Source organism: Pleurodeles waltl, chromosome 8 (genome assembly GCF_031143425.1).
Source record: "Pleurodeles waltl isolate 20211129_DDA chromosome 8, aPleWal1.hap1.20221129, whole genome shotgun sequence".
Classification (NCBI taxonomy): Eukaryota; Metazoa; Chordata; class Amphibia; order Caudata; family Salamandridae; genus Pleurodeles; species Pleurodeles waltl.
The window spans coordinates 736,533,727-736,553,068 of NC_090447.1; positions in this window are offsets into that span (position 1 = coordinate 736,533,727).

Consider the following 19,342-nt stretch of genomic DNA (forward strand, 5'->3'; position numbering starts at 1 on the left):
TGGTGGGACTTTAGTTCTGTTCTTAATATTAATTTAGATTGTGCCCACCCTCCCCTCCCTGGCACAGGTTCTGACAAGCGGGCCAAGGCCCTGCAAGGATGGATCATGGGATGGTCCATGTGTGATGCCTGATCAGAAACACCAGAATGCACAAGTACTCCTTCTATTCACCCCTCTTAAATTAATTCATTGCACGCATAGACAGGATCCTTTGCACCACATCCCTACAGGCAAATGTCACCTATGTAGCATTTCTGGGTAAGACGCTGTCAGACCATAACCTCTTGGAGCTTATGTCATCTTGAGGCTGTGGTCCAAACCCATGCCCACATGGCGGCTACAGCCCCAGCTGCTGGAATATGTTTAGAGACACATTAGCCACCCTGATTGACACATACTTTGCTGAAAACACAAACACAGACTTCTCCCCAATGGTGGAATGAGAAGCGTTTAAGGTAGTGATGAGAGGTGTGTTCATTAACGCCATTGTATGGGCCCGCCTTCTTCTCATTGAAAATCTTTTAGGCCCACTAGAACAGGCTGCGGCAAAGGATGATGCCCATAGACAGCAGTTGCGTGAGGTAAGAATAAATTATGCTGAACTCCTAAAAAGACTCTGGATTATCAGTTGTGCTATGTACATACAAAAGACTCACCCTGAAGACGATGAGGCTGGTGCACTGCTCGGTCGGATGATCAGAACGCCCCCACTGCCAGCCCCTGTCTTATCAGTGTCTATGCTAGTCAACCCGCATCACAACCCAACTGGACATTAGTGAAGCCTTAAATCCCTTCTACACCGCTCTATACATGCTCCCCTTCCTGACCCTGCCAACATTAACACATTCCTAGAGGGACTGCGTCTACCTATTATATCTGTTAACGACCGTGAGGCACTAGGCGCTCCGCACGCGACAGGTGAAATACAACTCCCTTTGACAATCTCGCTAGTAATAAGATGCCAGGTTCTGACAGACACCTGTTCAATTTTTCACCACATTCGCAAATTGCCTAGTGCCACAGCTACAATGGCTTTATAAAGCATCACTCTAAGCTGGAACACTGCCCCCCACTACAAGCAAGGCGATTGTCACCTCCCTGCTGAAGCCACGCCGCGACCCAGAGGATAATGACCTCTTACAGGCTGTTATCCTTGTTGAACACTGAATACAAAATCTTGAGCAAAGTACTGGCGAGACGCCTGCTTCCTTTGCTCCCACAGTTACAAATCCAGACCAGTGCAGATTTGCCCCGCACCATAACACCTCACTCAACATTTGCCTTGTATACCAAATCATACATAGGACCAATATCCAGTGGCCCGGTGTCTCTCCTTAGACCTCCAACAGACATTCAATATGCTTGGGTGGGATTTTATGTTCACAGCCCTTGCACGGTATAATATCCTGCTTCCTACATTCAATGGGTCCAACTACTGTACATGGCCCCCACTGCATAGGCCAAGACGGGCTTGCATGTCTCACCGTTTTCTCCCATGTCCTGCGGCACCAGACAGGGTTGCCCGCTCTCACCGCTTTTTTTGTGTGCTGGTGCTAGAGCCATTGGCACAGAGCATAAGACAATCAACATTGGGATGAGGGATCCTGCAGGGACCTATAACACATGCTGAATTGTTATACGCAGATGACATGATATTATTAATCTGCAACCTTTGGACAGACTTGAAGCCTATGTCCAAGGTGATTCACTGGTTTGGTAATTTGTCCGGCCTTTGGGTGAACTAGGGCAAGTCCCATGCTTTCTCCTTTGCAGATACCACTGAGGAGGTTAGACTTCCCTTTGACTCTGATAATTTACAGATAGCCCACTAAACGTACTTGGGTATACAGATATATTGTGATCCTAAAGACCTTGGATAGCAATCTTTTGAGGAATATTTACTTGTTGAAATCTCAAATTGAATTCTGGGTCACCCTGCCCCTGTCTGCCGTGGGATGGCTGACTCTTGCCAAAATAGTCATGCTACCCCGACCGTTGTACTGTTTTGTTAACCTGCCAATGTTTATCCCTGCATCGGTCTTTGCACTACTCGGCTCCTTATTAATTGACCTGATGTGGGGTATCAAGAGATGCAGAATTGGCCAGCCTAAGATTCTGTTGCTGCCTGGCAGTGGGGGAAGGGGAGCCCTGGACTTTAAAGCCTATTGCTTGGCGAGTCAGCTGCAATGGTTGTCTTAATGGTTGGCAGGCCATTACCTGAATGAAATAGGCTATACACCACACATGCTTAAACTTGGTAAATTACAACGCCTACTCGTTCCAGGGATAAGACCACGCTTCCCACAGCCCCTGTTACTTCGTATACCTCTTATATACTGGGAAATTGCTCTACATTACTCGGCCTCACTCCCACTCTAGGCCCTGAGTGTCCAACTCCGAGGCCTCCCCACTTCATTAGGCACATTGACACCTGTTAGATTAGCACATGGGAGCAGGCTAGGGTTCAGACGTTTGGAGACCTCTTTGTGGATTGCCATCTGATGACTCACCAGGACATTGCACAGGCTCATTGTCAACCGGAGACGTTCTTTTTGACACATGCTAGTATCCTCCATTATGTTCGTGTACAGTGGGCAGCACTAGGATCCGAAATGGAGACACATGAGTTTATACATGCGATGCATGTCATAGGGCACAGTCGGCACTTGGTGAAATGGCTGCACAGGGGCTTGCGCTCCCATCTTGCTGCCCCATTAACCACTCTGCACTCCAGTGAGAGGAAGGCCTGTCTCGAGTCCGCCATGATAAAGAATGGCAGTTCATCACTGAGTACCCCTGCAGTTTTTCCCTCAACTCCTGTTTCAAATTTATCCCATTCGCTATTCTGCATAGAGCTTATCTCACACCACATAAATTAGATTCTATGTTTTCCACTGTCTCCTCTCATTGTCCCCACTGCTAAACACAAGAAGCGGATTTACTCCATCTGTTCTGGGCCTGTCCCTCATTGTCTCCTTAGTTAGGGGGGCTTCGGAAAAACTTGGCAGACCGCTTTAGGTCTGAACACTGGGGCCCCATCAAACTCTGTCTGCTGGGCTTATACCCGAGGTCGAAAGGTTCCATGGTCATGGCACAATTCGTCCATCTAGCATTAATATTGGCGAAGCATCTCGTGACAAGGCGATGGAAGTCCCCCACTGCTCCCCATGTCTTCCAGTGGAGAGAAGACGTGATTCGTTCAGGCACGGCGGAGAGTTGTGCACTGCATATAGAAGAGTTGTGAACTTCGCAAGCACCTCATTGTCATGTAGTGGGACATTATTCTTAAGTCTTTCAAATCCCAAGAAGAAAACATTGAATAGACTCTCTGCCCTTCCCCTTTTAAGCAACTCTCAGTCAGCCTCCAGTGCATCTTACACTGGGCCTGCCTCTCTCACACTGCTGTGCCACGGTGGACCATCAACACTCCTGAGGGGCCCACTAATGTTGTCTGCACCACTCCTTTATTCACCATTGTTTGGCTGAATCTCGGCACAATAACGTGACATACACCCTGTACGATTTGCAATGTCTCATTACGTGTATTCCACTCCCACACCAATATCTCTGACCTTTGCAATGAACAACCGCATGACACAGTACTATGAGAGTGGGGGGGAATGGAGAGAGGGGAGGTTTCATGTTGCATTTGCATGGATATGTGTTTTTCCTGTGGTGAGAAGGTACTACTTCTTGCCATAGCTGTCGGCCTTCCATTTATTTGGTATACATACCATTATGTTAATCGTGTTAAATGAAAGATTTTTGTCCTTCCCATTACTGGATGCATAAACCATTATACAAGGCCCAACCCCTGCACAAAATATATCCACTTGTCTGAATAAATACACATATTGTTTTGTGTATCCTTCTCCGCTGTCTCGATAAAATGCAATAAAGTTTGTGTTTTTTAAAAAAAATCACACACCCAGTTTCTCACTTTTGTGGGGTCAGTGCCACCTGTTGCCAGTCTAATACCATGACAAGTGCTACAAGGTTCCTGGCTGGCTTAGGGATGAGGAGAACCTAACCAGTGAATGTAGTCAGAGGTGAACAGGTTGTGTCCACTGACAGGAAGGAAGCGGCGATCAGTGTCTGAAAGTCATGAATTCCAAGGCCAAGCCAGTTTCATGGAGTCAGCAGTATGAGAATGATACTTGGGGTACATCAGGCTGACTGATGCATCAAGCTCATCTAGCTGGCCATATTGTGATGCACAAGGCTGAAATCTATAATGTAACTATCTATATTTACTTTCCCTCTGTGGGGCCCATATCAATGGCCACACCCCACTGCCTCCTCATGGAGTTCAGTGCAAGTCCTGTCATTAAGTGTCATTGTCTTACGACTCAACATGCTGTCTTGAGTCTAGGAAGTATATTATCTGTTTCTGTAATACAGTTTAGTCAGCACATGCCAATGTATATGAAGTTGCCTGCCTACACCAGCCAAGTGAGATGTGTACGAAGAATAGAGAAAACATCCGTATTTAATATGATAGGAATGCTGACCAAGAGGTTATCGAACACTTGGGCGACTTCTTTCCCTTCCTACCCTAGGCCTCATGCACAGCCCTTGATACTGCCTGTTTTCTGTCTGTCTGAACAGACTTATGGCTTTCCAGACATGGTCCGGTCTAAGCAGAAGGTCATTGTGGAGGATGTTTCCTTCTTTGGTTCTCCATCCTCAATTTCAAGGTGATCAGTATAGGAAAAGGTGCAGAAGACATTGTGACGCAAAGGGCTAATTAGCTTGAACAGTGTAGATGAGCGTGATGCCTGCTGAAGCCAGAGCAACGTGGAAAAGTTCACGATGTTCGCTTTCAAGCTTGTTTTTTTTTTTACGACATTCCATAGATAAACTTATTCGCAGCTGCTTGTGTAAGAAACAGGTTGTAGAGGAGATTCAGTCTCAACCTTGAGAACGAGACCACAGTAAAAAGATGGAATGAAAACAATGGCCAGGGAATGGCAGAGCAGCCAGGAGACATGTGCTGATAACATAGCTAGAAAATGCTGGAAGGGAATAGAATCCAAGCTTCAGGTTATTTAAGCACTGAAAGGCGGGTGAGGGAATTGAAGCTCGCAGATGGAGTTGTGAAAACTGTCATGTTCAGACCCAGTGCTGCCTCCCCGTTGTGCTGTTCAGAGACCGTGACGCTCGAGGGGGAGAGAGGTCCAGGTAGGCGGTAGAGGGCTTCCCAGCATTTTGTGGACTAAGTTAAGTTCCACCCAGGGATGAAAGGCCTTTGTTTCTCTGCTCTGTTATTATGATTGATTATTATGCTTGCACTGTGTTTATAATCTGAAGCATTCAGCTCGTTTATATTTTGCTTTCTGAACATCGTAGTGTGAGCCTGCTGCAGTAATTGAAACATGCATTTTGGTATGCAGTTAAGCAGAGCTAATCTGAAGAATTCAGCTTGTTTATATTTTGCTTTCTGAACATCGTAGTGTGAGCCTGCTGCAGTAATTGAAACATGCATTTTGGTGTGCAGCAAGTCAAAGCTTATCTGAAGTATTCAACTCGTTTATATTTTACTTCCTGAACATCGTGGTGTGACACATTTTGGTATACAGTTATTCCAAGCTTACATCGGTCAATTAACTCTTTGCTCATATATATATACATAGATGCTCTTTGTAGTGTACTCATATATATATATAGATGCTCTTCATTGCTATTTTTATCCTGCCATTGTTGATGTGCTAAATATATACATTTCCCTGAAATTCTAGTGAAGCTAAATTGTATTCATAATTGGCGTGTGGTCCTTCATTGAGCGTCCTTATTGACTCATACCGAACAGGTGTCAACCAATCACCTGGATAAGACATTTTGGTACCAGGAGTGGGGTATAAGTCAATAATGCCTCTTTGGGGACATAACAAAAGTGAGGCAGAGAGAGGAAGGCAGCATGGGGCAGAAGCCAGATCCATTCCCGGGTGGTTAGCAACTGACCCGTTCTCTGGAGTGGCAGGACTCCTGAACCGGTGGGCAGCGCCGGTGTTATGGGAGGCATTAGATGAGGAAGTGACTCCTCTCTTAGTGGAAGATGCGGTTGAGAGTGTGAAGCTAAGAGGGGCGAAGCTGGAGCCGAAAGCAGCAGGGCAAGTGGGATGGCTTTTCCTGTCTGCGCTCCGTACGGAATACAGGAAAACATTAACACAAGATGCAGAGATAAGAAAACTGCGGGATGAGGTTGCAGCCTTGCAGGAAAGGCAGTTACTTATGAAAGAAACTATAGAAAGTGCAGTGACTCGGGGTGATCAAATGGAGGCAAGGTGCACCACATTAGCAGTATGAGTAGCAAAACAGAAGAGTAGGCAGAATCCTAAAATATCCTCAGCTGTGCAAGTGAGGGCATTGGTACGCAAAGAAAACTGGGATCCTTATACTTGGGATGGAACAGTCTCGGATAATGATGATGACTGGAATTGGGAGGCTGAGGCGGGAGTATGTGTAGCAGAACTAGTTGGGTTTTAAAGTGGAGAAGGACGTGTAGGTGAAATTGAAGGTGAAAGGGGAAGTGTAATGGAGGTTCGCCCACTTGTGCAAAATAAATCAAAGGGAGTGAATGGTGGGCAAATACAGAATTCTCGTTTGGTAAGAGATTATACACAGAGTGAGTTGTTGGAGATAACTCGTATGTTTAGGCAGATGCCTGCAGAGCCTTTTTTAAATGGTTGGTGAGATTGTGGGACACTGGAGCAGATGGTACATATTTGTCACCAACTGAACTTTTGAAAATGGGATCAGTAACTACACATGCCATGTTAGGGCAACGGTTACGAGGTGCACAGGGGCAACAAGCTTTCTCTCTAATGGGTTGGTTGATGTAAGGAGTGAAGCAATTGTACCCAACTGCTATAGATGTGGAAGAGAGTTGGGGCCCTTGGCATTCGATTTCAGAGGCAAATGAACAACTGCGAGAAATGGGGATGCAGAACGCAGTGTATTCCCAACAGTTTGTAGGACCTGATGTTGAACCCGTGACAGCAGGGATCAGGGCACGGTTAATTAGAAATGCCCCTCCGCATATGAAAGGTGCCTTGTTGGCTCTTCTAGGACCCGCTCAGGGAAGACCAGTGGGGGATGTGGTGTTATTAATGGCACAATTGGAAGGGCTTGACAGACAAAAATCAGCAAGAGCAGTGGGGCAGGACAATAAGTATAAGGGAGGAGAATCTACAATAAAAGTGACCAGACGACAAATGTGGATAGATTTGTTGAATGCTGGGGTGAAGAAAGAGGAGATATAGAGGAAGCCTACCCCTTATCTGCTTAATAAATGGAAAACATTGCAGCGTAGACAGAAAGAGAAGGAGGCATTTAATGAGAAGCAGCCTTCAGCACCACCCATGGAAGAGTCTGAGAAGAAAAAAAACAGAATCAGGGAAAAATAGGAAGGTGCCTGTCTCAACTCTAGATCCCGACTTGTTCAGCGTTGGCTGGGAAGTCCCAGACCCCTTATTATGAAGGTCAGGCCAAACCCCGGGGGTCAGAGCAGTGCAAGAGGTAAGCTCCGGGGACAGGCGGCCATATGTACCTCTCATCATTTATTGGCACAAAGGAACACAACATGTTATGGTACTGCTCGATACAGGTGCGGAAGTAACTTTGATAATTGGAAACCCTAAGAGGCTGCCAGGAAAGGGTGTGATCATTAATGGTTACGGGGGTGCAGAGACAGAGGCCAAACCTGTTAAGCTCAAATTGTCAATTTGTAAAGGACCCCCATTAATGGCAGAAGGAGTAATAGCCAAAGTACCAGAATACATTATTGGCATGGATTTGTCACTAGGCAAAGCTATTGATACGCAATGGGGAACATTTACTTTTGGTGTGAGGAGCGTACCTGTAAAGAAATCTAGGACAGTTCTGGCTGGGCATGCAAAGTGGAGTCCATTACATGTGCCTCCTCCAAAGGAGCCGGTGTGCATTAAACAGTACCGCATACCCGGAGGTCATAAAGAGATTTCAGAAACCATTCAGGGGCTGCTAGATACAGGCGTGTTAAGGCCGGCTATAAGCCCATTTAACTCTCCCATATGGCCCGTGAAGAAACCAGATGATACCTATCGAATGACTGTCGACTATCGACAACTGAATAAAGTGGCTCCACCCTTGGCAGCCACAGTCCCAGACATCATCACACTGGTGGAACAGTTGAGTAAAGATGTGGGGTAATGGCATGCCGTGATTGATTTAGCAAACGCCTTCTTTTCAATTGATATTGATGAGGCCAGTCAAGACCAATTTGCAATAAGCTGGCAGGACAGACAATTCACATTCAGGAAGTTGCCCCAGGGGTACGTGCATAGTCCCACATTGTGTCATGGGCTAATAGCCAGAGATTCAGCCAACTTCTCGGCAGGAAACACCCGACTTGCACATTACATTGATGACATCATGATCACTGGGGAAACTAAAGAGCAAGTCTCATACACACTGGAAAGGTTAATTGAATACTTACAGCAGAGGGGATGGGCTATTAACCCGAAAAAGGTCCAAGGCCCGGCACAAGAGGTGAAATTACTGGGCGCTATTTGGTCAGGACCGGTAAAAAGAATACAGCAGAAAGTGATTGATACGGTACAGCAGCTAAAGATTCCTACAACTAAGGCAGAAGCACAACGATGTATTAGTTTGATGGGATTCTGGAGACAACATATCCTTCACTTAGGATTAATACTGAGACCATTACATCAAGTCACACGTAAAAAGCACCCTTTCCAATGGGGACCAATAACACGGGTCCCCTTACTAGGCTGGATAAGAGAAGGAGGGGTTGGCACTAAAGTAGGCAGGGCGCAGGAGTCTACCATCGTAAAGTGGAAATGGAATCTGCAGCAGAGGGCAAAACCGGGGCCAGCAGGAGTGTCGAAGTTACAAGAGAGATATGCTGGGGGCAGTGGACTTACAGGCAATGTTCCCCTCACCAGAGCCATCTGAAATGGAAACCTCTCCATTTAAAACAGCCCCACCTTTTGAACAACTCACTGAAGAAGAACAGCAAAATGCATGGTTCACAGATGGCACCGCCCGGTACCAGCAAGGAAAAAGGCAATGGCAAGCAGTAGCATTCCAGCCTGCTACAGAAACGCTGTTGCTGCGAGGAGGAGATAATGGATCAAGCCAGCTTAAAGAACTACAGGGGGTAGCAGAAGTGATCGAACAGGCCCCCATTGGAGAGAAAACATTTGTGCACACTGACAGCTGGGCCACTTACCAAGGCCTAGGAAGCTGGGCCCCGACTTGGCGCAAGGATGGATGGAAAATCAAAGGCACCCCATTTGGGGAGGCGAGCAGCTATGGGAAGAGATGTGAGAGAAAGGGCAAAAATGTCAAATCTATGTGGGACATGTGGATGCCCATTGCCCATCGGACACCTCACTTGCATCTCTATTCAATAACACCGCAGATCAGATGGCCAAAATACGAACAGTGGTCATCAATGAGGAGGCTGAAGCTGCTCTAGCAAACTGGGCCCATGCAACATCTGGACATCTTGGAGAGAATGGCACTTATGCCTGGGCATAGCAGCGACAGATTCCAGTTACTAAAGAACAGGTGCAACAAGCAGTAAAGGAGTGCCCCACATGCAACCAGATAAGACAAATGCCCCTGCAAAAGAAGCCTAGCGGCCATATCAGAAGAGGAACTGCAGCTGCTACAGTGTGGCAACTGGACTATATCGGGCCGCTACCAAAGGAAGGAGGAAAACGCTATGTATTGACCATGGTGGACACCTACTCTGGCCTTATGTTGGGTATGCCCTGTAAGTCTGCAGATCAGAAGTCCACTTTGCGAGGGCTAAACTACCTGATAAAACATTATGGGGTACCTGATGAAAGCCAAACAGATAGGGGCACACACTTTTCAGGGAAAACAGTGCAGGATTGGGCGCAGGAACAGGGAATTCGGTGGATTTTACACCTTAGTTATTATCCACAAGCTGCAGACATGATTGAGAGATATAACGGATTGTTGAAAGAACAGCTAAAAAAGTTATCAGCACATCAGACTCTAAAAGGATGGAGTAGTAATTTAGACAAAGTAACAATTGTAATATCAATCCTACATTCCCAAGAAATAAGAAATCTGTCACAAGTGCACAGCGTGATTTTGTCTACGGTATATTTTTCTAAGGTGGTACTATTAACACTATTTAGGAGATATCATTCGATGTTATATAAAGATCACTTGCATGGTTCCCAATATTGGAGATAAGGTATGACACCATGATTAATATTTTATTTATATCTGTTACTGACATTATCATTGAGTTACGGATTGGCTAATGATAGGCAATATTATTGTAGGAGGTCCTGAGGAAGTCAAGGGGGACACCCCGGATGAAACACGTGTTGACCTGTGATCTATTTGATCTGTGACCTTTTTCCTGTGATCTATTCGATCTGTGACCTATTGGGATAATTACGCAATCCACAGGAAGACTAACCAGTAACCTGTATGGACATTTGCCTGATTTTTTTGGATGATTTTCACAATAAAGACTACTAATGAAGATTTGAACTGATGGTGTGGATCAAATGGAGAATTAGAGACTGGGATAAATAAGAGGAATCTGTAAACAACTGGGATCAAATATTTTGAACAAACTGTGGGTTCTGGGTGAATGAATGTTTAATTAATATATAATATTCCCAAAGATTTGCCTTGGGAATGTAGGATTGATATTACAATTGTTACTTTTTCAGTACAAATTGTTGTAAGAGATCTTCACGTGTGCCATAACTTAATGTATATGTTTTATATAACAAAAAATGTTTTGTTATCGAGTGAGGTTTTTGTTGAGGGTGGAACCTTGTTCTGAGCACCGTGTATAATAGAATTTTTGCTGTGATACATATATAGATAGGGAACTTAAGAGCGCCAGTTCACTCTCAAAATTCACCCCCTTAAAACTTACGTGTAGTAATTTAGACAAAGCCTTGTTCGAACAATAGACCAGTTGGGCAGCAGACTCCTTTCATTCGGATGACAGGGCATGATAAAGAAATCTCCCATACAATGATTGTCTGGAAAACAGTCCCTCGAGCTTGATTACCTTTACAGGCTACCTCTGGCAGTATAGGACTGGACCTGTTTTCTCCAGAGGATGGAGAAATACCCGTAGGACAGGTGAAGACTGTTCCCCTAGGAATAGGAGTAAGAGTACCACCTGGAACATATGGTAGAATTGCCCCTCGATCCAGCCTAGCCATCAAGGGAGTGTCGGTGCTAGGGGGAGTCATAGACCCAGATTTTAGAGGAGAGGTTAAAGTAGTATTACTGAACCAAGGAGATGCTACTGTATCATATCAAGCACATGACAGACTTGCTCAATTGATTTGTGAACAAGCGTATACCCCCCACATTGAAGAAAGATCTGCCCCCCGATAACAACCAGAGAGGTGAGGGAGGATTTGTAAGCACAGGAAGAAGAGTATGGGTGCATCATCCAGGGTACAAGCCAGAGGCAGGAGAGATATTGAGTCAAGGGGTGGGGAGTACGTATATTGTACTTTTGAAGCACTCTAATGTACCTGTATTTGTACCTGCAGTGAGACTTACCCCGCGTAAATGATGACATCTGCATCGATGACGTGGTTCCTGTTTGCGGTCATGATTATGACCGGAAGAAGTGTATGGGTCCGACCGAATGTAGCAGAGAATGTCGTTACGGACCTTCATGTCACTTGTGCACCTCAAGCCGCTAACGTAACTAATGACCAGGGAAATGTTTCACTTTCAACGTGAAGGTACCTGGAGGCAAGTGGATGGCTGCCAATGCTGTAACCTGGAAGGTAACTGGACAGCAAATCCGACATGCCAACGGACTGAACGAGTTGCAGGGGATGCCAGCAACAGTACAGGCTTTGAATTATACGCTAAACATGATATGTAAATATTGTGATACCATTGTACCTTTTACAACAGCACAGGTATATCCGTGTAAACCCTTTGATTGTTCCAACAAACAAAATATTTTACCAGGACATATGGTGGTTGTTACAATGAACAATGGAACCAAAGGAGTTCGATACTCCAAACCACCCGCCTTCATGTTTTATGTAGCCGAAAGACGCATGGTTAGCAACTTAGGCAACGTTTCCATAGTTCGATATAGAATAGGATGTAAGCAAGCTTTGCATGCAAGCACAATTAACCATATTGTGTTACAGATAACTATTGCCAAGGGGAATGTCTCTAAGTATGATCCATTATGCACACCATGGACACTACAGTTATGGCCCTTGCCGAAGTTACGCATTAGAAGAGATCTAGGATCCTTGATAGCCAGGGCCACCGGAATTGGGGTAGGGGCCCTGAATGCTTTTGATATTGAAGCCATTAGGAATAAGCTATCTTCTACAGGATATAGTACAGGGGAGGCCATAAAAGTAATTTCACAATGGGGGCCCACACACTCACAAGAAGTATGGAAGGTTCTGCGTGGGTTGTATCGTGATTGGCAATGGCATAACTTCACTTATGAACAATTTGGAAAAAGCTTTCAAAGCACGCAAACAGTGTCCAAAGGCATTCAGTGCATACTATGGCAAAGCATTGTTAATCAACAGTATGTAGACTTCAAAGCGGAATGGGGACAGCTTCAGGGTGAATATTGGAGACAACAATTGCATTTGCCTGAGGAAATATGGGTAAAGCCCATGCAGTTTCATTGTGAGGGAGAAATGTGTTATGCTCATTTTGATATAGCTAGAAGTGACCTTCCTCCTGAAATATGGTGCCCCTTTATATTGCTCCCTGTAGTGATAGGTAAAGAATGGTGGATACCTCACACTTCACAAAAAGTGGATTGATCAAACAAATCACACCGTAGATCCCACTAGATGTGAAGATTAGTCTAAGGGGTGGGTATGTACCCACACTGGACGGGTGCTAGATCCATACCTTCACCCAATACCAGCAGAATGTGAATGGTTACCTTATCCTAATAATGGCACAGACTTATATCAGATAGGAACAGAGAGTATATGTTACTTTACTAATCATCCCTTACTTATTAACGGATTTGTATAAACCACCGGAGAGCAGGTAATGTGTATGTGCAATATTACCAGCATTATTAACATAAGTACTCACATCCTATACCGACCGACTAAGTTCACCACAACCACATTACAGACGCAAATGCAAGCACAGTTAGAATGGAACATCCCGCTTGTTGTGAAGCTGCCTAGACTAGAGGCAATCAGGCGCTACGCACAAATCACATTTGCTAAATTCGACATGGCGGCTAAATATACCAAGGATACCGCCATAGAGATGACCATAGATGCCAAAAAGCTTATGCACACTGCTTCACGCATCCAGCAAGTAACTGAGCACCATTGGTATGACATCTTCTTAGGTTGGGCACCAGGAGCTACGAAGATGCTAAATATAGTGTTACATCCTCTAATTTGGTTATTGATTGTCTGTGTCACGCTAATGATTATACTATGTAGACTATATGTACGCACAAACCAGCTTTATACTAAGATGCAGGCGATTAGAATAATGCTAACAAGTATTCGTAGCAACCTAGCTAGTGAAGCGTCAAAATAAATGATTCTTGTTTCGCATGCATCGCGCTCATCTAAGGGGTGGAGTGCTCAGTATAGGGAAAGGTGCGGAAGACATTGTGACGCGAAGGGTTAATTAGCTTGAACAGTGTAGATGAGCGTGATGCCTGCTGAAGCCAGAGCAACGTGGAAAAGTTCACGATGTTCGCTTTCAAGCTTGTTTTTTTACGACATTCCATAGATAAACTTATTCGCAGGTGCATGTGTAAGAAACAGGTTGTGAAGGAGATTCAGTCTCAACCTTGAGAACAAGACCACAGTAAAAAGAAAATGAAAACAATGGCCAGGGAATGGCAGAGCAGCCAAGAGATATTTGCTGATAACATAGCTAGAAAATGCTGGAAGATAGAATCCAAGCTTCAGGTTATTTAAGCACTGAAAGGCAGGTGAGGGAATTGAAGCTCGCAGATGGAGTTGTGAAAACTGTCATCTTCAGACCCAGTGCTGCCTCCCTGTTGTGCTGTTCAGAGACCGTGACGCTCGAGGGGGAGAGAGGTCCAACCAGGCGGTAGAGGGCTTCCCAGCATTTCGTGGACTAAGTTAAGTTCCACCCAGGGATGAAAGGCCTTTGTTTCTCTGCTCTATTATTATGATTGATTATTATGCTTGCACTGTGTTTATAATCTGAAGTATTCAGCTCGTTTATATTTTGCTTTCTGAACATCATAGTGTGAGCCTGCTGCAGTAATTGAAACATGCATTTTGGTATGCAGTTAAGCAAAGATAATCTGAAGAATTCAGCTCGTTTATATTTTGCTTTCTGAACATCGTAGTATGAGCCTGCTGCAGTAATTGAAAAATGCATTTGGTATGTAGCAAATCAAAGCTTATCTGAAGTATTCAACTTGTTTATATTTTACTTCCTGAACATCATAGTGTGACACATTTTGGTATACAGTTATTCCAAGCTTATATCTGTCAATGAAGTCTTTGCTCATATATATACATAGATGCTCTTTGTAGTGTACTCATATATATAGATGCTCTTCATTGCTATTTTTATTCTGCCATTGTTGATGTGCTAAATGTATACATTTCCCTGAAATTCTAGTAAAGCTAAATTGTATTCATAATTGGCGTGTGGTCCTTCATTGAGTGTCCTTATTGACTTATACCGAACAGGTGTCAACCAATCACCTGGATAAGACACAAGGGCTGTTCATGGATGGGTTGCGGGGGTTAGGGAATATTGTTGTTGCTCCTGAGTAGTCTACCCCTGGTGCCTTGCTGGGAGTTTGGTTGGGTGTGGATGAAGTATTTTCCCCCGTTTGGGTGCTGGCATACTTGGTTCCAGTTTGAAAGGCAGTATGATGTTTGGCCTGGCTCTTAAGTGTGTCAGACCATGTTGGATTGGCCCACTGTACCTGACAAAGCATGCTACCATGGCGATTATAGTTTTCTGGGATATGCTATGGCCAGGAAATCAGTGAGCAGACTGAGTGAAGTGTAGCTGTCCCCTAAATATGGTGGTGCCCATCACGGGTTAAGGGCTAGCTACAGGCTCTAGTGGATTTGTTATTTGTACTTTCTAAAAGCTGTTACTGAGTCTATGGAGGGGAAGAGCGCTGGCAAATTAATTTGTGATGCTTCTTCTGATTTTGAGGGCGGGAGAGTGCTCTTCTGCTGGCACCCGGATGGCAGAGACATTAGCAAATTTAATGACCAAAGAAAGGCCAGGGAAACAGAACTTGTTGAATTCTCCTGTCTCCTCCCCATCATCCTAGACATCCTCAGAATATGAGGAATAATGTGTTACTTTGATGTTGCTTGATCATAGAGGTTGCCTGGTGGACAAAGAGGGATCTTTCTGCAGTCTTTGTGTAGGTTTTCATTACTATGTAGCAGTAGGATGACCCAGTTTGCATCCTACGCCAGAGTCTCTGCCTATATGGTAATGTATGAAAAGCACCCACATTTGTCATAGTCTCACAGGTAAGTTCATGTCACCACTGAACGTGGAGGGTGCCTATCTCCACATTCCTTTGTGGTCTGTCTTCCAAATAGGCATCTGTCTCTTTGGTCTGTAATCTTCCCAAAGGTGTTCTCAACATTGCTTTCCCTGGTGGTCGGTGACCTACAGGACAAACAGGGTGCAACCTGAATATTGAAACAACTGCATGTATCTGGTAGCGCAAGACCGGGACAGAGTCAAACGTTAAGGCTGACCACAATGGCGTGGGGAAAGATACACAAGGTGGATTGGGCCTGGTTTCGACTTACCTTTGGATTTAAAGAAAATTTGAATAAAAGTTCCTGAGAAGGTAAAGTTCAGAGGGGCATAGCAGCTGGTGGTGTCCGAGGAGGAGGCGTTGCCATTGGGGAGCCACTAAATGAAGTGGTGGTGAAGATTCTACCCTCTAAGTTGCTGCTGCAGAGAAGAACATAGCAGGAGCTACTGTGGAGTCAGGCAGACATGGCAATGCACTTTGGGTAGACCAGTGAGCAGGTAAGTCCAAGCCTTATGTTGGTTCTCGGGCCACTTTCTTCTGAAAACATTTTTAAGTCTCAGCTTTCAGGGTTAGGCAGGAGCAGCACCTTTACACCACAACCAAGTGTCCAGGATTTGGGGGGGAGCACCACTTGAAGGGTGGGTGGGGGTTGTTGTGATCCACTCCAGCAGAGGCCAGGTGCAGGATTCAATGTCTCTGGAGCTTATGTCCCTGTAGCTCACACAGGAGGACAGCCAACTAGCCCTTGGAGTTACTCTGATAGTCCTGGGTTCCAGCAGCAAGGCAGGCTTCAAGCAGCAGGACTGTCCGCTGAGGGCCAAGTATTGTATTGTATTGTATTGTATTGTATTGTATTGTAATAGTATTTATATAGCACTTACTATCCCTGATGAGGCGTCGAAGTGCTTTTCAGCGAGTAGCACGCTGCTCCGGAACCCAACAAGAATTAGTGATGGATTAGTATTGGGAAATATGAGCACAGTTTTAGTATTATTATGAGTTAATTTGAGCCCCGGATATGAGAGTTTGTTAGTTAGATTGACTGAAGTAATGGAGGGGTGGAGGAGGAAAGAATCCAGAAGTGTTAATTGGGAGTGTATGGTAATAGGATTTAGGCTTGGGATGAGTAAAGGAGGATGGAGGAGGGAAGAGTCTGTGGAAGGGGTTACGGAGATCATAGTAGCAGGGTGAGATAAATGAGGGTGAATTTAGTAGGGTTGTTTGGGAGGTCATGGTAGTAAAGTGAGGTTTGGTGAGTTAGATGTGGAGGGAAGAGCTTAGGCAAAGTTGTTTAGGAGATTAAAGTAGTAGGATGGATTTGGGATGAGTGAGAGTGGGAATGGAGGATAGATTGATAGAGACATGACATATGATGATGGGTAGATAAGTGTGATATAAGATGAGAGCAGGGATTTATAGATATCTACATCTAGTACATGAGAGCTCTTTTAACATTAGGGTGTGTAGAGCTCTTTCAGCAACTGAATCTGGTTGTGGAAAGAAGACTGGCAATTCCACTGACTGATTGATATGAAAAGGCGAAACTACCTTCTCTAGGAATTTTGTATTAATTCTAAGAACTAATTTGCCTTTATGGATTTGAAAGAAAGGTTCTTCTAAAGTGAACGCCTGAATCTCAATAACTCTTCTCAAAGAAGTTACTGCTTCTAAGAAAGCAACCTCCATGTGCGAAACTGTAGAGTACAAGAATGCATGGGTTCAAATGGTGGGCCCTTAAGTCTTGTGGGTACAATGTTAAGATTCCATGCAGAAGCTGGAGAAACTTTAGGTGGAATGACTATCTTAAGGCACACGATAAAATATTTTATAACGGGAATTCTAAAAATGGAAATATGCTGTCTATTTTGAAGGGAACCAGCTACAGCTGTTAAATGAAGTCTAACAGAGGAGTATGCTAGAATTGCTTTTTGTAAGTGCAACAAAGAGCAGACAATAGCTTGTACTGAAGCCTTAGGTGGATCAATATTTTGGGGTTCACAATAATACACAAAATGTTTCCATTTGGCAGCATAACATTGTCTAGTTGTGGGTTTGTATGCTTCCTTTACAATATTCAAACTTTCAGGTGGAAGCTGTAGGTAACCAAACTCTGTGACTTCAGGAGCCATACCGCAAGATTGAGTGTGTTGGGAGTTGGTTGTCTGATTTGGCCTCTCTTTTGGGTCAACATATCTGGTCTGTTTGGCAGTTTGTGATGTGCTACCACAGACAGATCCAGTCATCCATAGAGCATTGCCCTTGGATTGGGGGTGTGGGTACCTGGATGCTAAGTTTGGCATTTTGAGTTTTCTTTGGTGGCAAAAAGGTCTATGTGTGAGTTTCCCCACATTTTAAAGTATTTGTGAATTACTTGTGGGTGAATTTCCCATTCATGGCCTTGTTGCTTCGCCCTGTTTAATAGGTCCGCTTTTTGACTGTCCATCGGTGGGAGATAGTCTGCCACTAATGGAATGTGACTGTGAATCGCCCACTTCCAAATGGTCTGGGCTAAAAGGGACAATTGAGATGAGTTGTCCATCCCTGTTTTTTGCAACTAATACATTGTCATATTGTCTGTAGTAGTGACACTACTTTGTGAGTAGTTTCTGTCACAAGAGCTTTCAGTGCTAGGAATACGGCTAGTAATTCCCAGTAATTTATATGATAAGTCTGTTAGTTGGAGTCCCATTCCCCTTGTATGGTGAGGCTGTTGAGATGATCTCACAAACCTATCTGTAATGCATCTGTTGTGATAGTGGTCTGAATCACAGGGTCCTGAAAGGGCTGCCCTTTTGAGAGGTTGGTGTGATTTCACCATTGCAGGGAGCGATGAGTCTGGTGGTCCAACAACACTAGGGGCCTCATGTACGTACCTTGTTTCTCGTCCCAAACGGCACGATTCACAGAATCAGGCAGTTTGTGATGAGAAAAAAGCCTTTTGGTATGTACAGACCCATATTTGCGATTCGGTAATCTATTTACCGAATCGCAAAAAGGGTTTGCAAGTCACAATTAAGAAGGGGCGTTCCCTTCCTAATTGCGAGTCACAGTCTGATGTATGATTGTTTTGTGACTGCATTCTCAAATTGGTGCTAACCCATTTGCAAAAAGGAAGGGGCACCCATAGGACCCCTTCCCCTTTGTGAATGCATGCAAAAAAAAAAATTCAGAGCAGGCAGTGGTCCTTTTTCATTTTTGTTTTCGAAATGCATTCCGTTTTCCTTTAAGAAAAACGGGCTGCATTTAAAAATAAAATAAAAAATACCTCTTTATTTAAAGGCAGTCACAGACATGGTGGTCTGCTGTCCCCAGCAGGCCACCATCCCTGTGAGTACCGCCATTCCCAATGGGGTCACAAATTGCGACCCACCTCGTGAATATTCATGAGGTAGGTCAAATGCGACCCCATTGCGAATCGCAAACAGTGTCATTGACAATGTTGTACATCAGGTTTTGCGGCTCGCAAAGTGCGAGTTGCTAAGTCTCGCAATTTGCGAGTCACAAAACCCGATCTTCGTACATGTGGCCCTAGATCCTGAAGTTGATCCTGTGACTGAGACCACTGTTGGGAAAGGCATTTCAGTAGTGGCCATGTGTGCAGTCTTGTTTGGGAACTATGGCTATACACGAAGTCATCATTCCTAATAGTTTCCTCACTGACTTTACTGTAGAAATGTCTGGTTGTATTGTAGTTGAGATATTAAATTGTGAAATGGTTGTAGGTGGATTTTGATGTAATTGATTGTGAATCCAAAACTGTGTAGGAGATCTATGGTAAACTGAGTGTGTTGTTGA